This window comes from Ochotona princeps, chromosome 8 (genome assembly GCF_030435755.1).
Source record: "Ochotona princeps isolate mOchPri1 chromosome 8, mOchPri1.hap1, whole genome shotgun sequence".
NCBI lineage: Eukaryota > Metazoa > Chordata > Mammalia > Lagomorpha > Ochotonidae > Ochotona > Ochotona princeps.
In genome coordinates this window covers 77,737,297-77,761,788 of record NC_080839.1, presented here as the reverse complement: position 1 = coordinate 77,761,788, position 24,492 = coordinate 77,737,297, and the positions used below count along the sequence as shown (strand labels likewise).

Sequence of the window (24,492 nt, the reverse complement as noted above, 5' to 3'; positions counted from 1 at the left end):
AAGACACTCTGTCCTCGGGGTACGCTGACCTGTCTCGGGTGAAGACACTCTGTCCTCGGGGTACACTGACCTGTCTCGGGTGAAGACACTCGGTCCTCGGGGTACGCTAACCTGTCTCGGGTGAAGACACTCGGTCCTCAGGGTTGTGCTGACCTGTCTCGGGTGAAGACACTCTGTCCTCGGGGTACGCTGACCTGTCTCGAGTGAAGACACTCGGTCCTCGGGGTACGCTGACCTGTCTCGGGTGAAGACACTCTGTCCTCAGGGATGTGCTGACCTGTCTCGGGTGAAGACACTCGGTCCTCAGGGATGTGCTGACCTGTCTCGGGTGAAGACACTCTGTCCTCAGGGATGTGCTGACCTGTCTCGGGTGAAGACACTCGGTCCTCGGGGTACGCTGACCTGTCTCGGGTGAAGACACTCTGTCCTCAGGGATGTGCTGACCTGTCTCGGGTGAAGACACTCGGTCCTCGGGGTACGCTGACCTGTCTCGGGTGAAGACACTCGGTCCTCGGGGTACGCTGACCTGTCTCGGGTGAAGACACTCGGTCCTCAGGGTTGTGCTGACCTGTCTCGGGTGAAGACACTCTGTCCTCGGGGTACGCTGACCTGTCTCGGGTGAAGACACTCTGTCCTCGGGGTACGCTGACCTGTCTCGGGTGAAGACACTCTGTCCTCGGGGTACACTGACCTGTCTCGGGTGAAGACACTCGGTCCTCGGGGTACGCTGACCTGTCTCAGGTGAAGACACTCTGTCCTCAGGGATGTGCTGACCTGTCTCGGGTGAAGACACTCTGTCCTCAGGGATGTGCTGACCTGTCTCGGGTGAAGACACTCTGTCCTCAGGGTACGCTGACCTGTCTCGGGTGAAGACACTCTGTCCTCAGGGATGTGCTGACCTGTCTCGGGTGAAGACACTCTGTCCTCAGGGATGTGCTGACCTGTCTCGGGTGAAGACACTCTGTCCTCGGGGTACGCTGACCTGTCTCGGGTGAAGACACTCTGTCCTCAGGGTTGTGCTGACCTGTCTCGGGTGAAGACACTCGGTCCTCGGGGTACGCTGACCTGTCTCGGGTGAAGACACTCTGTCCTCGGGGTACACTGACCTGTCTCGGGTGAAGACACTCGGTCCTCGGGGTACGCTGACCTGTCTCGGGTGAAGACACTCTGTCCTCAGGGATGTGCTGACCTGTCTCGGGTGAAGACACTCTGTCCTCGGGGTACGCTGACCTGTCTCGGGTGAAGACACTCGGTCCTCGGGGTACGCTGACCTGTCTCGGGTGAAGACACTCGGTCCTCAGGGTTGTGCTGACCTGTCTCGGGTGAAGACACTCTGTCCTCGGGGTACGCTGACCTGTCTCGGGTGAAGACACTCTGTCCTCGGGGTACACTGACCTGTCTCGGGTGAAGACACTCGGTCCTCGGGGTACGCTGACCTGTCTCGGGTGAAGACACTCTGTCCTCAGGGATGTGCTGACCTGTCTCGGGTGAAGACACTCTGTCCTCAGGGATGTGCTGACCTGTCTCGGGTGAAGACACTCTGTCCTCAGGGATGTGCTGACCTGTCTCGGGTGAAGACACTCTGTCCTCAGGGATGTGCTGACCTGTCTCGGGTGAAGACACTCTGTCCTCAGGGATGTGCTGACCTGTCTCGGGTGAAGACACTCTGTCCTCAGGGATGTGCTGACCTGTCTCGGGTGAAGACACTCTGTCCTCAGGGATGTGCTGACCTGTCTCGGGTGAAGACACTCTGTCCTCGGGGTACGCTGACCTGTCTCGGGTGAAGACACTCTGTCCTCGGGGTACGCTGACCTGTCTCGGGTGAAGACACTCTGTCCTCGGGGTACACTGACCTGTCTCGGGTGAAGACACTCGGTCCTCGGGGTACGCTGACCTGTCTCGGGTGAAGACACTCTGTCCTCAGGGATGTGCTGACCTGTCTCGGGTGAAGACACTCTGTCCTCAGGGATGTGCTGACCTGTCTCGGGTGAAGACACTCTGTCCTCGGGGTACGCTGACCTGTCTCGGGTGAAGACACTCTGTCCTCAGGGATGTGCTGACCTGTCTCGGGTGAAGACACTCTGTCCTCAGGGATGTGCTGACCTGTCTCGGGTGAAGACACTCGGTCCTCGGGGTACGCTGACCTGTCTCGGGTGAAGACACTCTGTCCTCGGGGTACACTGACCTGTCTCGGGTGAAGACACTCGGTCCTCGGGGTACGCTGACCTGTCTCGGGTGAAGACACTCTGTCCTCGGGGTACACTGACCTGTCTCGGGTGAAGACACTCGGTTCTCGGGGTACGCTGACCTGTCTCGGGTGAAGACACTCTGTCCTCAGGGATGTGCTGACCTGTCTCGGGTGAAGACACTCTGTCCTCAGGGATGTGCTGACCTGTCTCGGGTGAAGACACTCGGTCCTCGGGGTACGCTGACCTGTCTCGGGTGAAGACACTCGGTCCTCAGGGTTGTGCTGACCTGTCTCGGGTGAAGACACTCTGTCCTCGGGGTACGCTGACCTGTCTCGGGTGAAGACACTCTGTCCTCGGGGTACACTGACCTGTCTCGGGTGAAGACACTCGGTCCTCGGGGTACGCTGACCTGTCTCGGGTGAAGACACTCTGTCCTCGGGGATGTGCTGACCTGTCTCGGGTGAAGACACTCTGTCCTCAGGGATGTGCTGACCTGTCTCGGGTGAAGACACTCTGTCCTCAGGGTACGCTGACCTGTCTCGGGTGAAGACACTCTGTCCTCAGGGATGTGCTGACCTGTCTCGGGTGAAGACACTCTGTCCTCAGGGATGTGCTGACCTGTCTCGGGTGAAGACACTCTGTCCTCAGGGATGTGCTGACCTGTCTCGGGTGAAGACACTCTGTCCTCGGGGTACGCTGACCTGTCTCGGGTGAAGACACTCTGTCCTCAGGGATGTGCTGACCTGTCTCGGGTGAAGACACTCTGTCCTCAGGGATGTGCTGACCTGTCTCGGGTGAAGACACTCTGTCCTCGGGGTACACTGACCTGTCTCGGGTGAAGACACTCTGTCCTCGGGGTACGCTGACCTGTCTCGGGTGAAGACACTCGGTCCTCGGGGTACGCTGACCTGTCTCGGGTGAAGACACTCTGTCCTCAGGGATGTGCTGACCTGTCTCGGGTGAAGACACTCTGTCCTCAGGGATGTGCTGACCTGTCTTGGTGCTCTGCACACCCCATGACTCCAGCAGGAACCTGAGATGTGAGGCGAGAACCTTGGCTCAACTGGTGAATCCTCCACCTCCAAGTGTGGCATCTCTATGGGCACCGATGCAAGTCCCAGCTGCTCCACTTCCCATCCAGCTCCCTGCTCGTGGCCTGCGAAAGCAGCAGAGGACGGCCCAACGCCTTGGGACCCTGCACCTGTGTGGAAGCCTTGGAAGAAGCTCCTGGTTCCTGGCTCCTGGCTTCAGAGCTTCACAGGAAGGAGAGACAGAGAAAGATCTTCCATTGGCTGGTTCACTCCCCAAGTGGCCACAGTGGCCGGAGCTGAGCCGATCTGAAGCCAAGAGCCTGGAACCTCTTCCAGGTCTCCCACACCGGTGCAGGGTCCCAAGGCCATCCTCCTTTCCTCAGGACACGAACCAGCACCCGTATGGGATACTGGCACTTTCAAGGTGGGAATTTAGCCACTGAGTCATTGTGCAGGCCCGAAAATAAATAAAGCGTATTTATATTTCATATGTGTTTATATATAAATTATAGTTATATTGATATAAATAAACCTTATTAGAAAAAAGGAAAGAAACAAACCTTAGGTGTTAGTATATTCTTTTCTATTATTTGCAACTGAATGCACTCCTGATACAAAAACTGACGGAACTTGTGTTATCTTTGCAGTGAGACTGCACGGCTGGCAAAACCTCCCAGTCTTCAACTTCTAACATCAGCAGAGAGGAGAGACATGCCCGCCAACACATGCGCAATATACTGTTTTAGGTGCGATCCTTGAGCTTTGCTCAGCATCTCAGAGCCATGTGCATGCAAATAAAACCCAGACAAACCTGAGCTAGCTTCAGAGAACGGCTCTGTCACTTCAGCTGTGTGAGCTTGACAGCGTCCCTCTGTACTACAGCAGCTTGCTTACAGACGGGGTGCCCACCATGCTGAGTATGCTGTGAGCACAGCCTCCAGCAACAGTGTGGCTACAGGCGGGCAGGAGCCCTGGGTCTGCCCACCCGCTGCAACACACCACAAATGCCTGGCAGTAAGCACCACAGCCACCGTCGGCTTATAGAAAGGGGCAAACCTGGGACAAAACAAAACGGCTGAGCCACAAAACAGAACAGGAGAGAGTGTGCGCCAGGTGCATTCACCGAGAGCGCTGCGGAAAGGCCAGACGGGATCCTGGCCTCGTGACTTAGCTCTGAGCCACAGCCCTGGCCATCCCGCTGCCGCCCCTGCCCTGAAAGCATGAGCTGGGGCTCCCACTCTTCGCAGCCTCAGACTCCCTGATACCATCAGTACCAGTACCAGAACCAACCACGTCCAAACATCCCGGGACAGGGCAGCCTTGGACTCATGCGAAGATGAATGCTGGATCACAGGCTCGTCCCAGAAGCTGAACTCACACCCCAAACACCTGTTCATGTGAGCATTAGGCAGTGGGGACCATGAGGGGAATGATGTCCTCCGGGGCTGGAGGCGTGAATGAACCAGGATGCTGAAGGGTGAAAAAGGACCTTCCCAAATGAGGACAGCAGAGATTGCCACTTTCTTACAAGGAATAAACATCCTTAGAGACATTAAAAAGCACAGCTAACAAGCCAGAGAGCATCTCATCATTCCATGAGGCTCACGGCCCAAGGGTCTCTGACGGACACCTCCAGCTGTCACAGCTGCATGTGGGGCTCACACGACTGGTGCAGACTGCGCTTTCTCTGTGTGGCGCCCACTCTCGGCCCAGCTCTTCCTTGACCATCTGTCGGCTGGCCTCTAGAGTCATGGCACACATTTTTTTAAATGAGAAGGCAAAACAGAGGAGTTCCTTGGCTTCACCTCAAGACTGAGGACAGGCAGCAGGGTCCTGGTATTAGGTTAGCAGCACTGGGCGAGTGAGTGAAGAAGCCGGAAGCACAGTCACTACACGCACAGTGACTAGCAGGTCAGGAGGGAAAGACAGTGAGGAACGGACAGTGCCGGGGCAAACAGAAACAGACAGTGACGGATTCCAAACCACTTCAGAACTGACACGAAAATCAGCTCAGTGTGGATCTCTGACCAAAGCGTTGAAACTACAAACGCAAAACTCCCAGGAAAACATAATTAATGACCTTTGGGCACGTGAAGGCTTCTTAGAAATGATAAAGCAAACAAACAAAAACAACCAGGCAGGCGGTTAAGCTTCCACATGGGACACCTATGGCACATGTTGGAGCGTCTGGACCAAGTCCCATCCCCACTCCTGACCTGGCTTCTTGTTCACACGCACTGCGGCAGGTGGCATATGATGGCTCAGGGACAGAGGCCCTGCCACCCCCATGGAGCCTAGGTACAGCTCCATGCTCCTGGCTTCTACCTGGCCCAGCCCTGCCACTCCAGGCATTGCAACAGTAAACCAGTAGATGAAAGACCTCTCTCTCTCTCTCCCTTTTATCTGTTTTTAAGATTTTTATATTTATTTGAAAGGCAGAGTTACACACACATACACACACACACAGATCTTGCACACTCTGGTTCATCCCCAAATGGCCACAATGGCTAGGACTGCACTAGGCTGAAGCCAGGAGCTTTTTCCAGGTCTTCCTGCAAGCGCTGCTGCAGGGCCCAAGCACTCGGACAGTCCTGTACTACTTTCTCTGGCACATTAGCAGGGAGCTGGCTCAGAAGTGGAGCAGTTGGGACCCAAATTGATGCCCATATGGAATGCTGGCACTGCAAGTTGAGGGTTCACTCAGGATGCCACAGCATTGGCCCTCTCTATGCCTTTTTTGATTTTTAAAAAATTTTATTTATTTATTTGAAAGTCAAAATGAGAGAATGTGTGTGTGTCTTATACCCACTGGTTCACACTCTAAATGGCTACAACTGCCCGGGCTGGGCTAGGCTGACGCCAGAAGTTGGGAGCTTCTTCCAGATGCCCCGTACGGGCGCAGAGGCCCAGTGACGTGGGCCCTCCTCAGGTGCTTTCCTAGGTGCACTGGCAGGGAGCTGGACTGGAAGTGAAGCAGCCAAGCCTAAAACAGGCACCCGTGTGGTATGCAGATGCCACAGCACCAGCCCCGATCCCCTCTCTGCTTTTTTTAAAAATAAACTTTTTATGAAAGACAAAAATCTCCAAAATATAAAATTTAACTTACTAACATCATCAAAATTGAAACATTCTTCAAAAGTTGCCACTTAGAAAATGAACAGGCAAGTCACAAATTGACCGAAAATATTGCCCTATTTGCTTGACAAAATGCAGAAATGAATGGTGACATAACAAGTCCAGCAGACCAAGGGTTTGAACACATCTTCACCAGACACACAGTCAGTGTATCAGCAGTGGGCAGGATGCCCGGCCCACCAGTCGCATGAAGGGCACAGGAAGCTGCCACTGCGCGCCAGAGGAACCACTGGAATGCAAGCCAGCGGGGGTGCAAAGTGGGACGTGACGAAAATCCCGCAGGCAGTGTCCCAGCAAGGCCCCTCCTGGGTATCAGACCAGAGAGAAGGAAAACAAACATCGCTCTAAACACCCAGCAACCATGCTTACGGGCTTTTACTTTCAACAGCCTGAATGTGGAAATTACACGCAGGTGCAACATGTCCACAAACAAGTGAAAGGACACAGCAGCCGACGTGTTCCCGAAACGGCTGCCTGCCTGGCCGGGAACAGGACCCAGCGTGTGAGGACGACAGGCCACACCTTCAAGCACCGAGCAGAGTTAGGAGCAAGCCAGACACAAAGGTTACTTACTGCATGACCGTGCTGATGTGAAACTCCACAGCTGACAGGGCTGGGCCATCACTGTGAACACATAGCTAGACACAAGGGGCGGCATGGGGGCAGAGATGCCCTCCCTGTCCAGGCACACACAACAGACAGCTTTATGTTGTGTCGGGAAGACAACACCTAAATAACGATGAAAAAAATCACTGGAAACAAGCTTCGCATCCAGGCACATTGCAGTTCCACCAGCTTCTCTCCTTCGCTGACGTGACTCTCCATGAGGACCTCACCCAGTGCTAGGATGGCAACTGCCAGCTCCACCATGGCAGCTCCCAGCCCCGTTCAACCCCACGATCCCCCAAACCCAGCTTGCTCATAAATGAGCATTCCGACTTACCACTGTTCTCCACCCTTACCTGCCTGTGTTCATTCTCTCTCTCTCTCCCTCCCCGTCTCCTCTGCCTTAGAAAACAGTATCATCTTTTACCCAGTAGCTTTGCCCCCCCAAAACTCAAGTCATCTTTAAACAGGTTCACGATTCTTACTTCACATCCTCAATTACCTGATATCCATCACTAACTGCCAAGCTACCTCCAAAATACAGCCTGGACAGAGGAATTCCCTCGTGGAGCACCTGCCAGAGTTCAGCACCCGGCTAGTGCCTCACCCTCCATGTCCGCAGACCTCAAAGCCAGGGTGCTCAGAACTACCACAGGGCCGTCCACCACACTGAGGACAAAACCCAAGTTTCTTTAATGGTGTCTCAGGACTGGGCCTGGCATGGTAGCCTAGTGGCTAAAGTCTTCGCCTTGCATGTGCCGGGATCCCATATGGGCAATGATTCATATTCCAGCACTCCACTTCCCATCCAGCCCCCTACCTGTGGCCTGGGAAAGCCAATGATGGCCCCAAGCCTTGGGAATCTGCACCTGCTTGGGAGACCCGGAAGAGGCTCCTGGCTTCAGATCAGCTCAGCCCGGCCATTGCAGCTACTTGGGGAGTGAAGCAGATGACGGAATACCTTTCTCTCGATCTTAATGCCCAATAAAAATAAACAAATCTTTTTTAAAAAGGATGTCTCAGGATCTAATTTTTATTAAGTCTTGTCTTTGGTTCTTATGGATGAATGACATCCCTCGACATGGCTTTTATTTTCATCACTACTAAGGAATGCAGAAGTACTCAAGAATGATAAAATAAGCAACTCACGGGCACTTAGAGAGGGATGCCGACCCTGTGTGCATCCCCGACACATGTGCTCAGGCAGGGCCCTGGGGCTCCGGCGCGTGGCAAGGACGCTCACCAGGCACGTCACAGGCGAGATGAGCAACTGCTCACCACCAGTGTTGCTCGGGACAGAGGACAGACCACTGACATGAGCTGTGTGGCATGACACATAGAGAGGCTACGGGGTTGAAGAGGTGCCCAGCCAGGCAGCCCACTGAGCACAGAAAGCCCACGAGTGCAACATTTCTGAGACAAAGAGCAGAGAGAGCAGCCTGGGTGACACCGTGCATTCTGAGCTCTCCTGAGCACGGCCAGGGACCTTCCCATTTCACTGACAGTCCACCAAGTCACCCTGGAGGAACAGCTCCCCATCCCCTCACTCTCTACACAAAAAGGCCCCACGATGGCCCCTGCCACAAACACTAACCCTGGGCTCCTGTCTGAGAACGCAGAGTGAAAGCAGCACTTCACAAGCAACTCCAGAGACAGACACAAAAACCCCAGTACATCAGATTAAATTTACATTCCTGTGTTAAAAATACAGGAGAATCCTTTCAAACCCAGAGAAATACCATGTTTTCAGTGCTAGGGGACTTGCAGGGGCTAAAACCCAAACACCCCCAGAGGAGAAGCAGCCCACACCTTGCCGCTGCTTGGCTGAGGCCAGGAAAAGCGCCCAGAGCTGTGTTCAGGGGTGTAAACAACAACGAACAAACACAATCCCCAAGACGGAGGCTGGCACACTGCTGCCCACGGGCCAAGCCTGGCTCACAGCCTGCTGGGCTCCTGCATCAGTAACGCCAGACACACAGGGACACAGCCGAGTCTGCACGCCGATCTCAGTGCACGGTGACAGAAAGCAAGCCCAGCCACAGCCAGCCTCTCACGCAGGCTTTGTGGCCACTGTTCTACACACAGTATGTGCCTCCTTAGGCATCACAACACACACTTGTTCCTTTAGTTTGTGTGTGTGTGTTTGTGTGTGTGTGTGTGTGTGTGTGTGTGTGGCGGGGGGCTGCTGTTTGAGGGTAGAGAGGGCTTGGTCAAATCGCTCAGGTTTTACTAAACAACAACAGAAAAAGTTCATTGCAAAAATCGCAGGGAAAAAAATAGGTGAGCCAAAATAAGAAATTCAAGAATCAACTCTTCCGGGAATAACTAAATCTTTCTATGCCTATCTGCATAAAACAGAATCTCTGCTTTACCTAAAACTCCACAGGTGTTCACACTTCCCGGTGCTGGCACTGCCTGGGTCGGCTGGATCCACCCAGGGTCACGGGGTGCTGATTTGATAAGCCTTGCCTGAATTTAATTCCTGCATTAACAGCTGCAGAATATTGATTTCCTTAACACTTTCTTCTAAGTAAGCAGCAGGCACTGTTTCCTTTGAAGTATAACCTGCCCCTTTCTCCACTGGAAGGGAAACAGTAAGACTTCATTACAGAGCTCTCCTGGCCCCAAGCCTCCAAGGCTGGGCTGTTTTATTAAGCAGATGATGGCTGAAGTTTAATTGACATGCCATAAAATCATCTGACAAGAGCGTGGTCTGACCGGATCCACAATGCCTTGCCAGGGGGGCTCCCTGGGCCACCCTCGACCCTCACTGACCGCTAGCTGTCTCCATCACACAGAGCCTGTATCTGCGCATGTCGGGGCTGGGGTTGTGTGCTCAGCTACAGTCCTGGCAGAACACCCACTTACCAGCTCACCAACAGATTGGGACGTCCAGCTTGCAGACTATTACAGACGCTCCTCCTGTAAGTGGACACAGGTATCTGTCTCCCTGGGGGGATTCCAGTAACACAAGTCCCAGGGCATGCGCAGAGTCAGCAACTAATCTTGAAAGATCTATGGTAACATCTCCCAAAATGACTATCATTTTCTACATTCCCACAAGCCATGCAGAGGCTCTGGGTTTGTCACCTTTGCTGGGTACTGCTGTCTTTCTGTTATTTCCATTCTGGTGGTAAGACAGTGAGACATAATTGCTTGTCTTCATGTGGCGTTCCCATGTGACTGACACAACTGAGCCCTTTCTATTTGCTTATTAGCCACGAGATGTCCAGGCTGCACTTTTAATGTTTTTAAAACTTCGATTTAAAAGTTAGGCTTACTACTGTATTGTCAAAGTTTCTGATACATTCCAAACACAAGCCCTATATCAGAACCACATTTTATAAATATGTCCTCCCGGTGGCTTGGTTATCACTTCCCAGAAATGACAGGCAGAAATGTTCATGAATAAGTATCAAGCTCACCTTTACAGACATTCCTTGGGGTCATATCTCAGGCCTCTGAGCCACAGCTAAAGAGAATCCCCCCACAGCTTCCGCAGTTTCACAGGTGCAGCTGTCACAGCTTGGTCCATGGACACATTTTTTAGTTAGTTATTTTTTATTCTTCTGTATCATGTGAGACTCAAGTCCAGACTCCTCTCTGTGCACGTGGAGACCCACCTGTCCTGGGCCATATGGCAAACAAGATGACCTCTCTCAGCTCATGGCATTGGGCAGTCCTGTGACCACAGACATGAAGGCTTACTGCTGGACTCTCAATTCTGTCCTAAGGATTTCTAAATTCCTTCCCCTGACAAGATCACAGTATCCTGATTATGGCAGCATTTCAGTCACTCTTAACAGTGGGGAGCTCCCAGAGAAGGCTGGCTCGCGTTTCTCCTCTTCGATGCTGGCTGAACTCCTTGAGTCTGTAGATGAGCACTGGACACCAAGTAGGGGCGCTATCGGCCATCATGTCTACAAATACTTCTTCTGCCCCCTTTTGCACAGTCAGCACACCTCCCGTCTCCCGGGCACTGCTCCCCACCTCTGCCAGCCGCCTGGATTCTCTGACCCGCCGTCAAGGTTATGGGTTCTTCTTTGGCCATCACGCAGCACTCTCCAATACACGCAGTAAATTTTTATTCTTGGTTCTTTTTGGCTCTTGGACTTTCATTTGATTCTTTTTGACAGTTTCTGCTTCTTTGAGGATATTTCTATGTGCTGGGTCCTGGTCATCATTATCTTCTTTTAAAACAACTGTAGTAGCTGCACTGATGTCTTCGGTAAATTTACTATCCGGGCCCACTTAGACTGCTTCCTGTCTCTCACAACTTTCGCTGAAAACTGGATGCAGCTGGGTCACGCAATCAACTCAGGATTTTTCTGATCATTCCTCCTGGGGCACTGCTGTGTTGTCTGTTGTTCACTCTGCTCTGGAATTTGATTTGCAGTAGCTGGTGTCTCCAGTGTTTTTTGTGGGGGGGTTAGTTTATTTTCTGGCCTCACCATGGAGGCCACCCCTGTGCTGTATGTCTGTGTGGTCAGAAACGGCCCTCACCTACCCTCAGCCAGGAGGTTCTGGAGTCGCTGATAGTGCCTGGGTGGGTGCCTGGGAGGGTGCCTGGGTGGGTGTCTGGGAGGGTGCCTGGGTGGGTGTCTGGGAGGGCTCGCTGCTCACATGAGGCACTTGGGCTCGGCTGCCGGCCATCCAGGATGGGGGGGGCAGCCCCCACAACGCCTTTTACAGCCTCTCACTTCCAGGGTCTCCCTGGCAAATTTATGGACCTCCTCCTCAGACCAGGCAAGCTGGAGGTGTTCTTACACACTCCATGGGGCCTTCCCTCTCCTCACTCCACGGAAAATCCTCTGCACCCAGCACCAAGCCGCTGCTTCCTGGCCAGCCTCGCTCTGGCAGAATTCCTTGCTCAAGCATTGGGAATCAGGGAAAGTTCAGGCAGCAACACCACACATCCCCACTGCGCTTATCTAAAAGCCAGCAGGTCTTCGTGAATAAACGCTTCTCAAATTCATTGCTTCTGATCCGCTTCCAGAACTCAAAACTGACGTGCTCGAGTTCACTGGGCTAATCAGGCTCTGCATGGAGGGGTGAATATCTGCTCACACCTTCCCTACTCAACAGCAGGAAGGCCCCTCAGTCCAGATGGGTGCTGGACACAGGCAGGATGACGTGGACACTCCAGTGCAGACCCACAAAGTTGGACACTTGTCTTTACCCAGCCTAGAGGCAGGGAGAGGCTGCCAGGCCTCAGGGGGAGCTCCTCCGAGCTCCACAAGTGAAAACTCCTCTCCACCATGGTTTCCAAAAACAAGGAACACAGAAAACACCCGCTCTATCGGTGCAAGACAGCCATGCTGCCTGCATTCAAAACATGAGGCTGCTCCATCCGGGGAGTGGCACCCTCACGGGGTTCCCAGGCCACTATGTCCAGGGAGTGGTACCCTCACTGGGTACTCAGGCCAATCCATCCAGGGAGCGGCACCCTCACGGGGTACCCAGGCCACTCCTTCCAGGGAGCGGCACCCTCACGGGGTACCCAGGCCACTCCATCCAGGGAACGGCACCCCACGGGGTACCCAGCCAATCCATCCAGGGAGTGGCACCCCACAAGGTACCCAGGCCGCTCTGTCCAGGGAGCAGCACCCTCACGGGATACCTAGGCCACTCCATCTGGGGAGCGACACCCTCATGGGATACCCAGGCCACTCCTTCCAGGGAGCGACATCCTCATGGGATACCCAGGCCAAACCACCCAGGGAGTGGCACCCTAATGGGGTACCCAGGCCACTCTGTCCAGGCCACAGCACCCTCATAGGTAACCAGGCTGCTGCATGCAGGGAGTGGCACCCTCACAGGGTATCCCACGCCGTTCCGTCCAGGAAGCAGCACCCTCACACAGGACCCAAAGACTCCTGGGAGACCTGGAGTAAGTTCCTGGCTTTGGATCGACGCAGCTCCGGCCATTGTAGTCACTTGGGGAGTGAATCATTGGACAGAAGATCTTCCTCTCTGTTTCTCCTCCTCTCTGTTTATCTGACTTTCCAATAAAAATAAATCTTAAAATTCCTAAGGTTCATTCACCTAGACTAATAAAATTGGAGCTTGGCTGTGGGATTAAGCAAGTTGATTTTGCCTTTCAAAACACAAAGCCTACTGCAGCTGTCACACTGAGATGTGAGACCCTTGTGTTCCGGCTCCAAAGACCCTGAAGGCACAGGCCCCGACTCAGTCTCTCCTGGCACCTCGACGAGTACAGAACAAAAGCCGAAAGCTTTATTACTAAAACAAAAACGGCATCTGACAACGTAATGACACTCTTGGAGGAACTGAGAATGATCTTCCACAAAAAGGCATTCCCCATTTCCACCTGATCCGGCCGCTACCAGACCCAGGACTCTGGAAAAAAATTTGGGGGGAAGGGGGTGGGAGAAGCTTCTGGCCTCCTCTGATCCCCCAGGCCTCTAGTGCCTGAAGAGAAGGGACCACCACCGTGCACTTTCAGGAGCTGCCACCCTCAGAGCCCACCACTGTCCCAGGTCCCCGCACCTGCCTGCTTCTCACACTTCAGCAGAAGGAATACTTGGGGGAAGGCAGCCCAGGCATCCTGTCAAGCTTACCAGCAGAAAGACTAAGCGGGCTGCAGCTCTCCACAGCCCAGTGCTGGCTCACAGCATGGAAGATCTGAGGGGGGAGTGCAGCGAGACAGCACCCCACGGAGCACAGCAGCTAGACTCCGAGGAAGGGCCACACCCCGCAGCCTTTGAGAACATGGTCAGCCCTTGCGCCCAGTCCCCTCAGGAGTATGAAACACACCTGTTCAAAATTCTTACTTGAGGGGCAGAGGTGTGGAAAGTCCCCCAAATGTTGTTCTCAGCGGCCAGGACTGGGCAGGGCCAGGCCAGCAATTGAACCCAAGTCTCCCTCCAGGCCGGCAGCGACCTCATCCGTCACCTGCTGCCTGGCATGGCGCACATCAGCAGGAGGCTGGACCAGGAGCTGTGGTGGGCAATCCAGGTGCCATGATGAGCAACACCACTGCCTACCCTCAGAAACACGCACAACCGTCTGAGGGTCCAGGGGCACAATGTGTCTGGACTGGGCCTCTGACCCCTCTAGGTGCGAGTCCAGCATGGGAGGCCAACACGCATTGGGCCATCCGCCCACCCCTCTCCCTCTAGGCTCCACGGCAGCAGCTCCACCTACTCAGGCTGACGCACGGCTGTTTGCACATCTTGCATGGCTGCTTCTACATCTTGGAGTCTGCGATCAGCAGCCCGCACCACAGGACAGCCTGACAGCTCAGCCAACGCTGGTGCCTCCCACCGGCTTGACTTCTCACAGGGAAGGATTTCACGGCACACCGGTTATTACTCCTAATTTACAAACTAGGAAACGGAAGGTAGAGAGGCTGGGTGACCAGAGCAGTGTGATAAAGCTACAGCCCAGGCACGTGTGCTCCCGGGGCCAGGGCAGGCGGTGCGGGGCTCTGCTGCAGCTGGTGGCAGGTGTCTGAAATGCAGCACCACAGCAGTGGCCAAGGCAGAGGACAAGCCACAGGAAGCAGCAGGATACGGGCGGGGAAGGAGGGAGGGCAGCGAGAGCATCTCATGCCCTGCCCAGCTCTCAGCTCCTCCAACAAGCCCAGTGGGTGGGAAAGGGAAGGGAGCCCTGAAGGCGGGGCTGCCAATGCCTGAGGCACACAGTGGCAGACCAGGGAGTGGACAGTGAAGGACATGAGGGACACAGCAGGACCTGTGACATGGAAAACCACAGGGCCAGCTGCCAGGGGCAGCGATGAATTCTAACCAGTGGCAGTTGAACTCCAATCATTTGGGAGACCCTTTACACCACCGGGAAATATGCAGCAAACAAATCCAACCCATACTGGGCAAGTCACTGACAATGACCTCATCAGAAATTAAAACGGAGAATTTCTGAAATTCGGGACTTAAAAGCATTGCTCATTCTAGCGTAAGTTTACTACCTGCCAATGTAAAACCTGTTTTCATGCACACACAATAATTCCTAAAAAATGTGTAGGAAAAGTGACACTTGCTGACACGCTTCCCAGATCTCTGGAATGCTGGATCTGTGGGAGACTGGTGACGGCCCTGTGTTCCTGCTGTGACCTCACAGGCGCAGACCCTGCAGTCCTGACGGTGACAGCCCTGTGTTCCTGCTGAGACCTCACAGGCGCAGACCCTGCAGTCCTGCGGCTGGCCAGGTGGCAGGGTGCATCCTGGATCACAGTGCTGCTTCAAGTCCCAGGGGATCCACTTCTGATCCAGTTTCCTGCTAGCATTCCTGGGAAGGCAGCGAAGGATGGCCCAGGTCCTTGGGTCTGTGTCAGCCACGTAGGATACCAGGATGCAGTTCCCAACTGTCTCCTGGGTTTGGCTTGACTGTCGCAGGCATCTGGCGAGTGAACCAGTGCAGGAAACACCTGTCTCTGTCCTTCTCTCTCTACTGCACGCTTTTCAAACACAGAGAGTGAAGGGCAGAAGGACAAACACACGGCAGCATCATACTGAAAACCCAAACAGCCACCCTCACAGGCTCTCAGGGCCACACTCTGCAAACACCCAATTCATAGGATGTGGAGGATGGCCACCTGGGGAGGGACAAAGGACAGCGTGGCCAGGTCCACGTCCTGCTGGGAGGGCAGTCAGCGAGAACAGCAAGGGAGGCACGTGGCTCTCTACTCAGCATGTCAGCGACTGGAGAGCCAAACGGTCTGTTGGCATCCATATTTCGGTCTGTTCTGGTTGTTGGTGGAAGTGGAACAGCACACTGTATGGTGGACTTGCACTCCCAGTTCTCCCGAGTTCTGGAATAACCATACACACCAACAACATCAGGGCTGCTGCCACAGGGCACTGGCTCGGTGGCACATGAGTGCAAGCCACCACATGGGACGCCTGCTATCTTGTATCAGACAACCAGTCCCAATCCAGCTCCCTGCAAATGTACCCTAGGAAGCAGGCGATACTCAAATAACTTGATCCCTGACACCCACATGGAGTTCTGAGCTTCCGACTTTGACCTGGTCCGGCCTTGGTTGTTGCAGACAAGTGGTGGAAGTTTGAGCTTTCTTTCTCTGTCACTTTGCCTTTCAAATAAAATCAGTCAACATTTAAATAAAATGAGAAAGTGCTACCAGCAGCTCCAGTGTGTTCTCTTAGGATCAGGGCCAAGAAAAACGGCTGCAAAGCACTGATTTATCCAGGATGTTTGAATTTTACAGGACACATTAAATCGAACCCAGATAACCAAAAAACTGGCCCAGGACTCAGAATTTAGAGCTTGAGCTTGCTGTTCCTGTGCGTTATTTGCATACAGACTGATGATGGAAAACATCCTCACAATAAAAGAAGCCACTGACAATCCCCCTTTGAGAAACCAATACACACGCAGGAAATGCTGGAAGAGCTGTGGCTGGCGGCAGGGCACCTGGGGCCTGGGCATGCAGCGGCTATGGCAGGGGCCTCTGAGACTCCATGGGGAGTAGGGGTACCGGCTCTGCAGCCCCAGAACAGCTGACACTGCATCCCCACAGGGTGGCACCTAACAAGTGCCCATGTTATCGCAGTCAGCTACTGGCAGCAGCGGAAGCTGCCCACTGGCCTCTAGAACTTCCGCCTTTGCCATCCCTAAACTTCACTTAGGGAAACAAGCACTTCTTTTAACTTGTAATTTGTCAGTCCCACTACTTTGGGGAAATACGTAAGAGGCAGCAGAGGTGAACATCGTAACAAAACAAAAAGCCCCTGTTGCAGGTGCCAGCACACCACTCTGTTCCACCCATGGAGGGAGAGTGGACAGCTCCCATTGGTTGTTTCCTAATTAAGACGTCATCCAGCAGAGCCAAGCCCGCCCACCTGGCAGGTGCTGTCATCAGGCACATCCGGGTGTGCACTACGGGCCAACAATGTGCTGGGCCTCTGACCCATGTTGCATGCTCCCTCTGCCCCCGGCACACAAGTGTCTGGGCTGAATGGCAGGAAGAAGAGCGAGTGACTCATGGTGCACACCATCCTGAGAGCCCACAGGGCACACTTACCAGTGAACAAACAGAATGTACTCAGGAAAACCCCATGCTCTCAAACCATCAGCATCTGCCAAGGGCCAAACAGGGAACCTTCCAGCCCCTACTGGGTTCTTTCCTCCACCTCGTTGGTGAATGAACAATGCATTTCCTTGGGGTCTCTAAGCCCCCCAGATCAAGGAAACCATGCCCGAGTTCTTTGAGTATATCTAGAGAAAAAAAATGTAGTAAGCAGAGATCTAAGAAAATAACACAATTTAAGTAAGATGTGAAAGACCTCACGTCCAAAAGCAGAAAGAGACTTCGGGGTGAAATGCAAATGGGAGTGTGTCCAGTTAGACAGAGCCGGAGACTCCCAGATGCCAGGGAGCAGTGGGAAAGGCGTCCGGTTAGAGCCGGAGACGTCCCAGACGCCAGGGAGCAGTGGGAAAGGCATCCGGTTAGAGCCGGAGACGTCCCAGACGCCAGGGAGCAGTGGGAAAGGCGTCAGGTTAGAGCCGGAGACGTCCCAGACGCCAGGGAGCAGTGGGAAAGGCATCCGGTTAGAGCCGGAGACTCCCAGACACCAGGGAGCAGTGGGAAAGGCGTCAGGTTAGAGCCGGAGAGGTCCCAGACGCCAGGGAGCAGTGGGAAAGGTGTCAGGTTAGAGCCGGAGACGTCCCAGATGCCAGGGAGCAGTGGGAAAGGCGTCAGGTTAGAGCCGGAGACTCCCAGACGCCAGGGAGCAGTGGGAAAGGCGTCCGGTTAGAGCCGGAGACTCCCAGACACCAGGGAGCAGTGGGAAAGGCGTCCGTCCGGTTAGAGCCGGAGACTCCCAGACACCAGGGAGCAGTGGGAAAGGCGTCAGGTTCTGGAGGAATGGGAACCACGAATCACATGGTTCTTTCCTGATGGGACAGACCTCCCATCCATTGGCTCCATCTCCAAGTGGCCACAGCAGCAAAGGCTGGGCCAGCTCAAAGCAAGGAGCCAAGAACTCAATCCAGGGCACCCCCCCACAGAAGTGGCAAAGCCAGGAGCCCAGAACTCAATCCAGGGCCCCCCCATAGACGTGGCAAAGCCAGGAGCCCAGAACTCAATCCAGGGCCCCCCAACGGAAGTGGCAAGGCCCCAAGCACTGGAATCCTGACCTGCCTCCTCCCAGGATGCGTATTAGCAGGAGCTGGGACTTGAACCCAAAGACAGCTTGACCAACCCACCCAACCCAACAGAATTGAAACATTTTATTTTCAAACTTTTTTCCTTTTTCCCTTTTTTTTCTTTAACTAAATTAAATAATGAATGACACTGCATTAAATATTTCCTATCATGGTAGGAACGAATTTTATGAAGACACTCCCTCACTGTACACATGAGTTTCAACAATTTCTGCAATTAGGGCCCGGCGGTGTGGCCTAGCAGCTAAAGTCCTCGCCTTGAAAGCCCCGGGATCCCATATGGGCGCCGGTTCTGATTCCGGCAGCTCCACTTCCCATCCAGATCCCTGCTTGTGGCCTGGGGGGGCGGTTGAGGACGGCCCAATGCATTGGGACCCTGCACCCGTGTGGGAGACCCGGAGGAGGTTCCTGGTTCCCGGCATGGGATCGGCGCGCACCGGCCCGTTGCGGCTCACTTGGGGAGTGAAACGTCGGACGGAAGATCTTCCTCTCTGTCTCTCCTCCTCTCTGTATATCTGGCTGTAATAAAATGAATAAATCTTAAAAAAAAAAAAAAACAATTTCTGCAATTAAATAAACTTACCTTTTAATTCTATTTGTTATGAATTTTTACAAGCACCTAATGAACCAAGCACAGAAGCCACCCAGTGAAGCCAGGGATTTACACAGAACCTTCAATGTCTGATGAAAATGTTTTCTTACTATTTCCTAATCTCATAAAATAATTATCTGTGGTTGTATTTCACACCAAACACCTGTTTGCAGCCGTCTCTTTTGACTGGTGCACAGCGGCATGGGCGTTCCCATTCCACACGTCATTCTCCCCGCCTCCTCTCCCTCCCATGTGACTGGCAGCCTCGCTGGACCAGGAAGCCTGCATCTTCAGCACCAGGGCAGCAAACACTTGATGCATGAATGAACACTGCATGTTCCCAACCCAGCCGCGGCTCAGAGGGCAAGGGCTGTGCCTTGACCGCGTGTCAGAGAGGCCAGGGCACACAACAACAGCTTGTTCCAGTGGGCGGGGAGTGGAGCCACACGATGGGTGCGAGTTCTGCCATGGCTGCCCAGCGGCTCTCATCTCCCACAGCTTTTCCTCAGGCTCCTTGTTCCGCTGACAACTGCCCAGCAGGTTACCATGCAGGGAAGAGGCTTCTGCCTCGCTCCCCCAGGGCTGCAGGCTTTTCCACCCCACATTCCTGTCATTATACTCTGTGTGCCCTGTTCCAAAAATCTGAAACCATGCTTTGGAATGCAGAGGAAATTCTTCCCACAGGTAAGTTACAAGACAAAAGCCCCAACCATAAAGGGCACGTGGGCTCCCACACCCCTCACAAAAGCCCATTCAGGCACAAGAGAGCACTCCTCCTCCTGGCAGGGCACACCCAAACACACTCCAGTCCTCCTCCCCCTTCTCTGAGCCGGCAGACATCTGCTGGTAGACATCTAGGTTGGTTTCATATGTTAGCTACTGTAAATTCAGTTGTAATAAACATGGGGGTGCAACCAACTCTTACGTGCTGATTTCATTTCGTTCAGGTAAATTCTCAGGAGCAGGACGGCTGTGTCATACGGTAGATATATTTTCATATTTTCAGAGCTCTGAGGCTTTATATGTGGTTCAGAGTTCTGTATACTCTCAACACACTCCAAAATCAGAGAGCATTTTGCAAACACTTCGGCCTCACCGCTCAGCTCATCTTCTCATCTTAACATGTCTCTCCTGAAGGTTGGAATCTTCTTTATGTTAGTGAAGTCCCAGCCTCCAGCTTCCTCCTATTACCTGTCCACATGTTTTTCCTAACCCAATGTCAAAAGTACTTTCTCCTACGCTTGCTCCCACAGTCGGTAAGGTTTTGCTCTCACATATACATCTCTACTTTGGGTTAACGTTTGTGTGTTCTGAGGTTTAGTTAAAGATTCAGTCATTTCAGTCACCTGCAAATTCAACTGTGGCAGCACTGCCCACTGAGATGATCACCCCGTCTCCCAGTGCATGCCCTGGCACTCCACCAACTGTACTGGACGGCGGCTGGCTCAGGTGAGTCACACGTTTACTCCTGCACCAGCAGACGCTCATCCTGACAATAACAAGTTTATGGTGAAGTTATAAAATCCTCCAGCCTCTTCTGGGGTTAACCTAAGTCCTCTGCATTTTTATTTACATTTCAGAACTCACCCAACAACTCCTATAAGACCCTGCCCTGCTGGGATTCAGGTAGGGACTGCAGGAGACCAGCACACCAGCGGGGAGGAGTGGCCATCTGAACAGCCCTTAGCCATGCTCAGTCCTCTCCCTTCCCCCAGTGCAGCGGCCTTCACAACTCTCCTGCAAATCCATTCATTCCTAAGCAGGTTACTCATTTCTGTGCTGTTGCGAATGGATTTCTCAAGTCCTACTTCTAGACTGTTCGCTTCGGAAACACAGGAATATTCCTAGTATTTCATGTGTTGTTCTCACGGCCCATGGCGCTACTTTTCCATTATATTTCTTTTTTTTTTTTTTTTAAGATTTTATTATTTTTGGAAAGCCGGATATACAGAGAGGAGGAGAGACAGAGAGGAAGATCTTCCATCCGATGATTCACTCCCCAAGTGAGCCGCAACGGGCCGGTGCGCGCCGATCCCATGCCGGGAACCAGGAACCTCCTCCGGGTCTCCCACGCGGGTGCAGTGTCCCAATGCATTGGGCCGTCCTCAACTGCTTTCCCAGGCCACAAGCAGGGAGCTGGATGGGAAGTGGAGCTGCCGGGATTAGAACCGGCGCCCATATGGGATCCCGGGGCTTTCAAGGCGAGGACTTTAGCTGCTAGGCCACGCCACCGGGCCCTTTCCATTATATTTCTTTGAACAGCATACTTTTCACTCTATTAGTCATCAAGTTCTGGCATCGCTTCATTTCTCTTTGACACAAAAGCTGTAAGCCAAGTGGACAGCTAACCTTTAACCACCTTTCCAAGGCTTCTGCAAGACTACCCGTGGTGGCTCATCTGCACCATCTGGGCTTGAGCAAGCTTACAAGTACCATCTGGAAACCTTCGCCTCACACCACAGTGGAGAAGCTGGTGGCAAAAATGGCCTTCTGCTTCCCGCTCTCCTCTGGAATCCTGGGGCAGGAGCGAACAAGTTGGCCACACCCAGGCTGTCACCTGCATCTATCAGGAAAGTTTCCCCACAGCCGAGCCAGGCTCATGTGCCCGTACCCAGCCTGGGCCAGCCCTGCACTGTGACAGCTGAGGAGCACAGCTGTGACAGAGGCCATGGGTGCTGCAAAGTCAGACCCGCTGGGAGTGCTGGCTGAACCTGGTGAGAGCAGCATGCTCCCAATGTTAACGAAGGAGCATGACCGGCCTACTAAGCAGTGAGGCTACGTGTCCCATCCCCACGACCACTGGGTCACCAGGTAGCGCCCCTATGAGTGTGTCCAGTGCCCTTCTGAGGAGCTGCCTCCTGCTGCCTCCAGGTGAGAAGAGCGAGGAGGCTGAGGGCCCAGCCAGCCCTCACCAGGCACCCCAGCCACAGCACGCCCTGCCTCCACGGCTGGGAGGAACACACACGCTGTTCACCCATGATCCAGACTATGGGTTTCGGCAAAACAGCCCGACACGCAGGCTCCTCTACCCTCAAATGTTCCTTCATCTCTACCACTAAGTTTTCCAGTTTCAGTTTTCTACAATAATCACAAAGCCTATTTGAAATAGCACTGAATTCTAGATGAAAATTTAAAGGTCACTTACCTAGCCATAGGTCAGATTATAACAGCACGTATCTGAGTGTTAACTAACAGGTGCTATAAAACTGAAACGTATTTTAAAGAACCTTAATCGATGCATCAATTTGCTTCAGGGAGAGACAACACGTTAACGCTCACTATGACCATGCTAACACGGTAACCTACACTTTGTTACATGACGTTAGGAACATCTCACGAAGAGTCTAAGACACAGAAAGTCAGGAGTGTTAAAACAGTGCTCAGAGAAGTACAAACCCATCATTTTTAAAGACTTAAAACCCGGGGGCCTGTGCAGTGGCGAAGCGAGCTAATCCTCCACCTGCTACCATTTGGCATGCCATATGGATGCCAATTTATATCCTGGCTGCTCTACTTCCAATTCAGTTTTCTGCTTATAGCCTAGGAAAGCAGCACAAGACAGCTGAAGTCCCTGGGCTGCTGTACCCAAGTGGGAGACTCGGAGGTAGCTCCTGGCTTCAGCTCAGCTCAGCTCTGCTCTGGCCACTGTGGCCATCTGGGGAGCGAACCAGCAGAAGGAAGATCTCTGTCTCTCCTCTCTCTATAAAAATCATCCCTCCATAAAAAATAAATCTAAAAAAAAAAAAAAAGACTTAAATCCTGGCTGTTCAAAGAAACAGGAGACTATTCCCAAAAGTTCCAGCCAATCTCAGTTAAATTTTATTCTGATCTTCAATCCACACATAGCTTTGCATTAAGTGCATTTTCCATACACTTTGTGAAGACCCTCAAGCATGACACAGATCATGTAAAGCTGACTGAAGCACACCAGTATCATATTTATACATACACATATACAAGTAAAGCGGTGCTCAACATCCTATGAAACATACTTGGGTGAATTTCCTAAGTATACAGTGAAGCAGAGGACATGTACGGCCACACGCTGAAAGAGATCTAAAAAGGGAGGACAACACACTCTCCACGTGGACCATGCACCTGCAGCGACTCGCCAGCACCAGCACTCTAACCTAACACGGAAACGCCGCTCCTCACGCCCGCCGCTCCGCAGGCAGCAGCTGCCTGCCGGACCCAGGTCAGAGCACCGCCAACAGCCACGCACATGCTGTGGGTCTGTGCCTTGTACCGTCAGGATGCTCCAAACAGCCCAGGCGACAGAAGTGCTCTCCATTCACACTGGCTGATGTGCCCACTGAGCACTGGAAATGCCTAAGGAACTGCACTTTCTGCTGTAGTTCATTTCAAGCTCCACAGCCACCTGTGGCCAGCAGCTTCCACACTGAGAATGGCACAGGACTGAAGTGAAACCTCCGAACCTGCCTCTTCTTTCAGAAAAGCCCAACAAATCCCTTTCACTAGACAGCACTCCATTCTGCTTTACGAAGCCAAACACACACTTTCAGTGAGCTGATGATACACCCTTCTGAGGTCCAGAAGAAACACAGGCAGCTCTTGGGAAGTGCTGCTGGGACCTGGCACCTGTATCGCCTGAAACACCTTCCAGGTATTCCTCCTGAGACGGAACACCAAGAGCTTGCACATGCTCATTGGTAGAAGCAAGAGGAATCCAGCAGGGCAGTGTCGGTAGTAGAGGACAGAGGAGAGAACCACAGAGGGCGCCCTAGCCAGAGGGGACGCCTTAGCCAGAGGGGACGCCCTAGCCAGAGGGGACGCCCTAGCCAGAGGGGACGCCTTAGCCAGAGGGGACGCCTTAGCCAGAGGGGACGCCTTAGCCAGGTGACGCCCTAGCCAGAGGGGACGCCCTAGCCAGAGGGGACGCCTTAGCCAGAGGGGACGCCTTAGCCAGGTGACGCCTTAGCCAGAGGGGACGCCTTAGCCAGAGGGGACGCCTTAGCCAGAGGAGATGCCTTAGCCAGAGGGGACGCCTTAGCCAGAGGAGATGCCTTAGCCAGGTGACGCCTTAGCCAGAGGAGATGTCTTAGCCAGAGGGGTCACCTTAGCCAGAGGGGACGCCTTAGCCAGAGGGGTCACCTTAGCCAGAGGAGATGTCTTAGCCAGAGGGGTCACCTTAGTCAGAGGGGATGCCTTAGCCAAGTGACACCTTAGCCAGAGGAGATGTCTTAGCCAGAGGGACATCCTAGTCACAGGGGAGTGGCCAAAGAGGCTAAATGCACAGGGCGCAGAGCAGAATGTAAGCAGAGAAGCAAGTCTGAGCTATAGGAATGACTCCTGGCCCAGGTGCATCCCATGTGTTCAGAATTGAGAATGCGGCTGCACCTGCTGCGACGCACCTCTCAGACACAATGGCAGCCCAGCAGGACCCATGGGCACTGCTGGCCCTGGGCTTCCAGGGAGTGTCTTTATGCAGCTCCACTCCCACACCACTCTGGCTCGGCTCCGCAGCTCCCACTGCAGACCGCCCCCCCGCTCCCCGGCCACGCAGTTCCCACAAAGTCTTCTGGATATGTTCAAGAGAACGCTTAGTGACTCAACAGACATGCACTGGTGTTCATTGCAGAGTGAAGCCTTAATGCAGGGCTGAGACACACTCTAATCACACAGCAGCCCCCGCCCCACCCCAGACTCCTCAACAATGCCTCCACCTTCCTTACTGTTCAGATCTGAGTGGTGTCTGACCTTCCCCTACACTGGCCTTCTAAACTGACCTCCCAACTCTGCCAAAGCTCTGCTG

At 53.5% G+C, this 24,492-nt stretch overlaps 1 protein-coding gene across 2 annotated transcripts in view; it reads right to left on the bottom strand.

The window, feature by feature from the left end:
- Nucleotides 1-24,492, bottom strand: part of MBOAT2 (membrane bound O-acyltransferase domain containing 2) — a 106,704-nt gene that overhangs the window by 44,166 nt on the left and 38,046 nt on the right. The gene's annotated exons all lie outside the window — the stretch shown is intronic.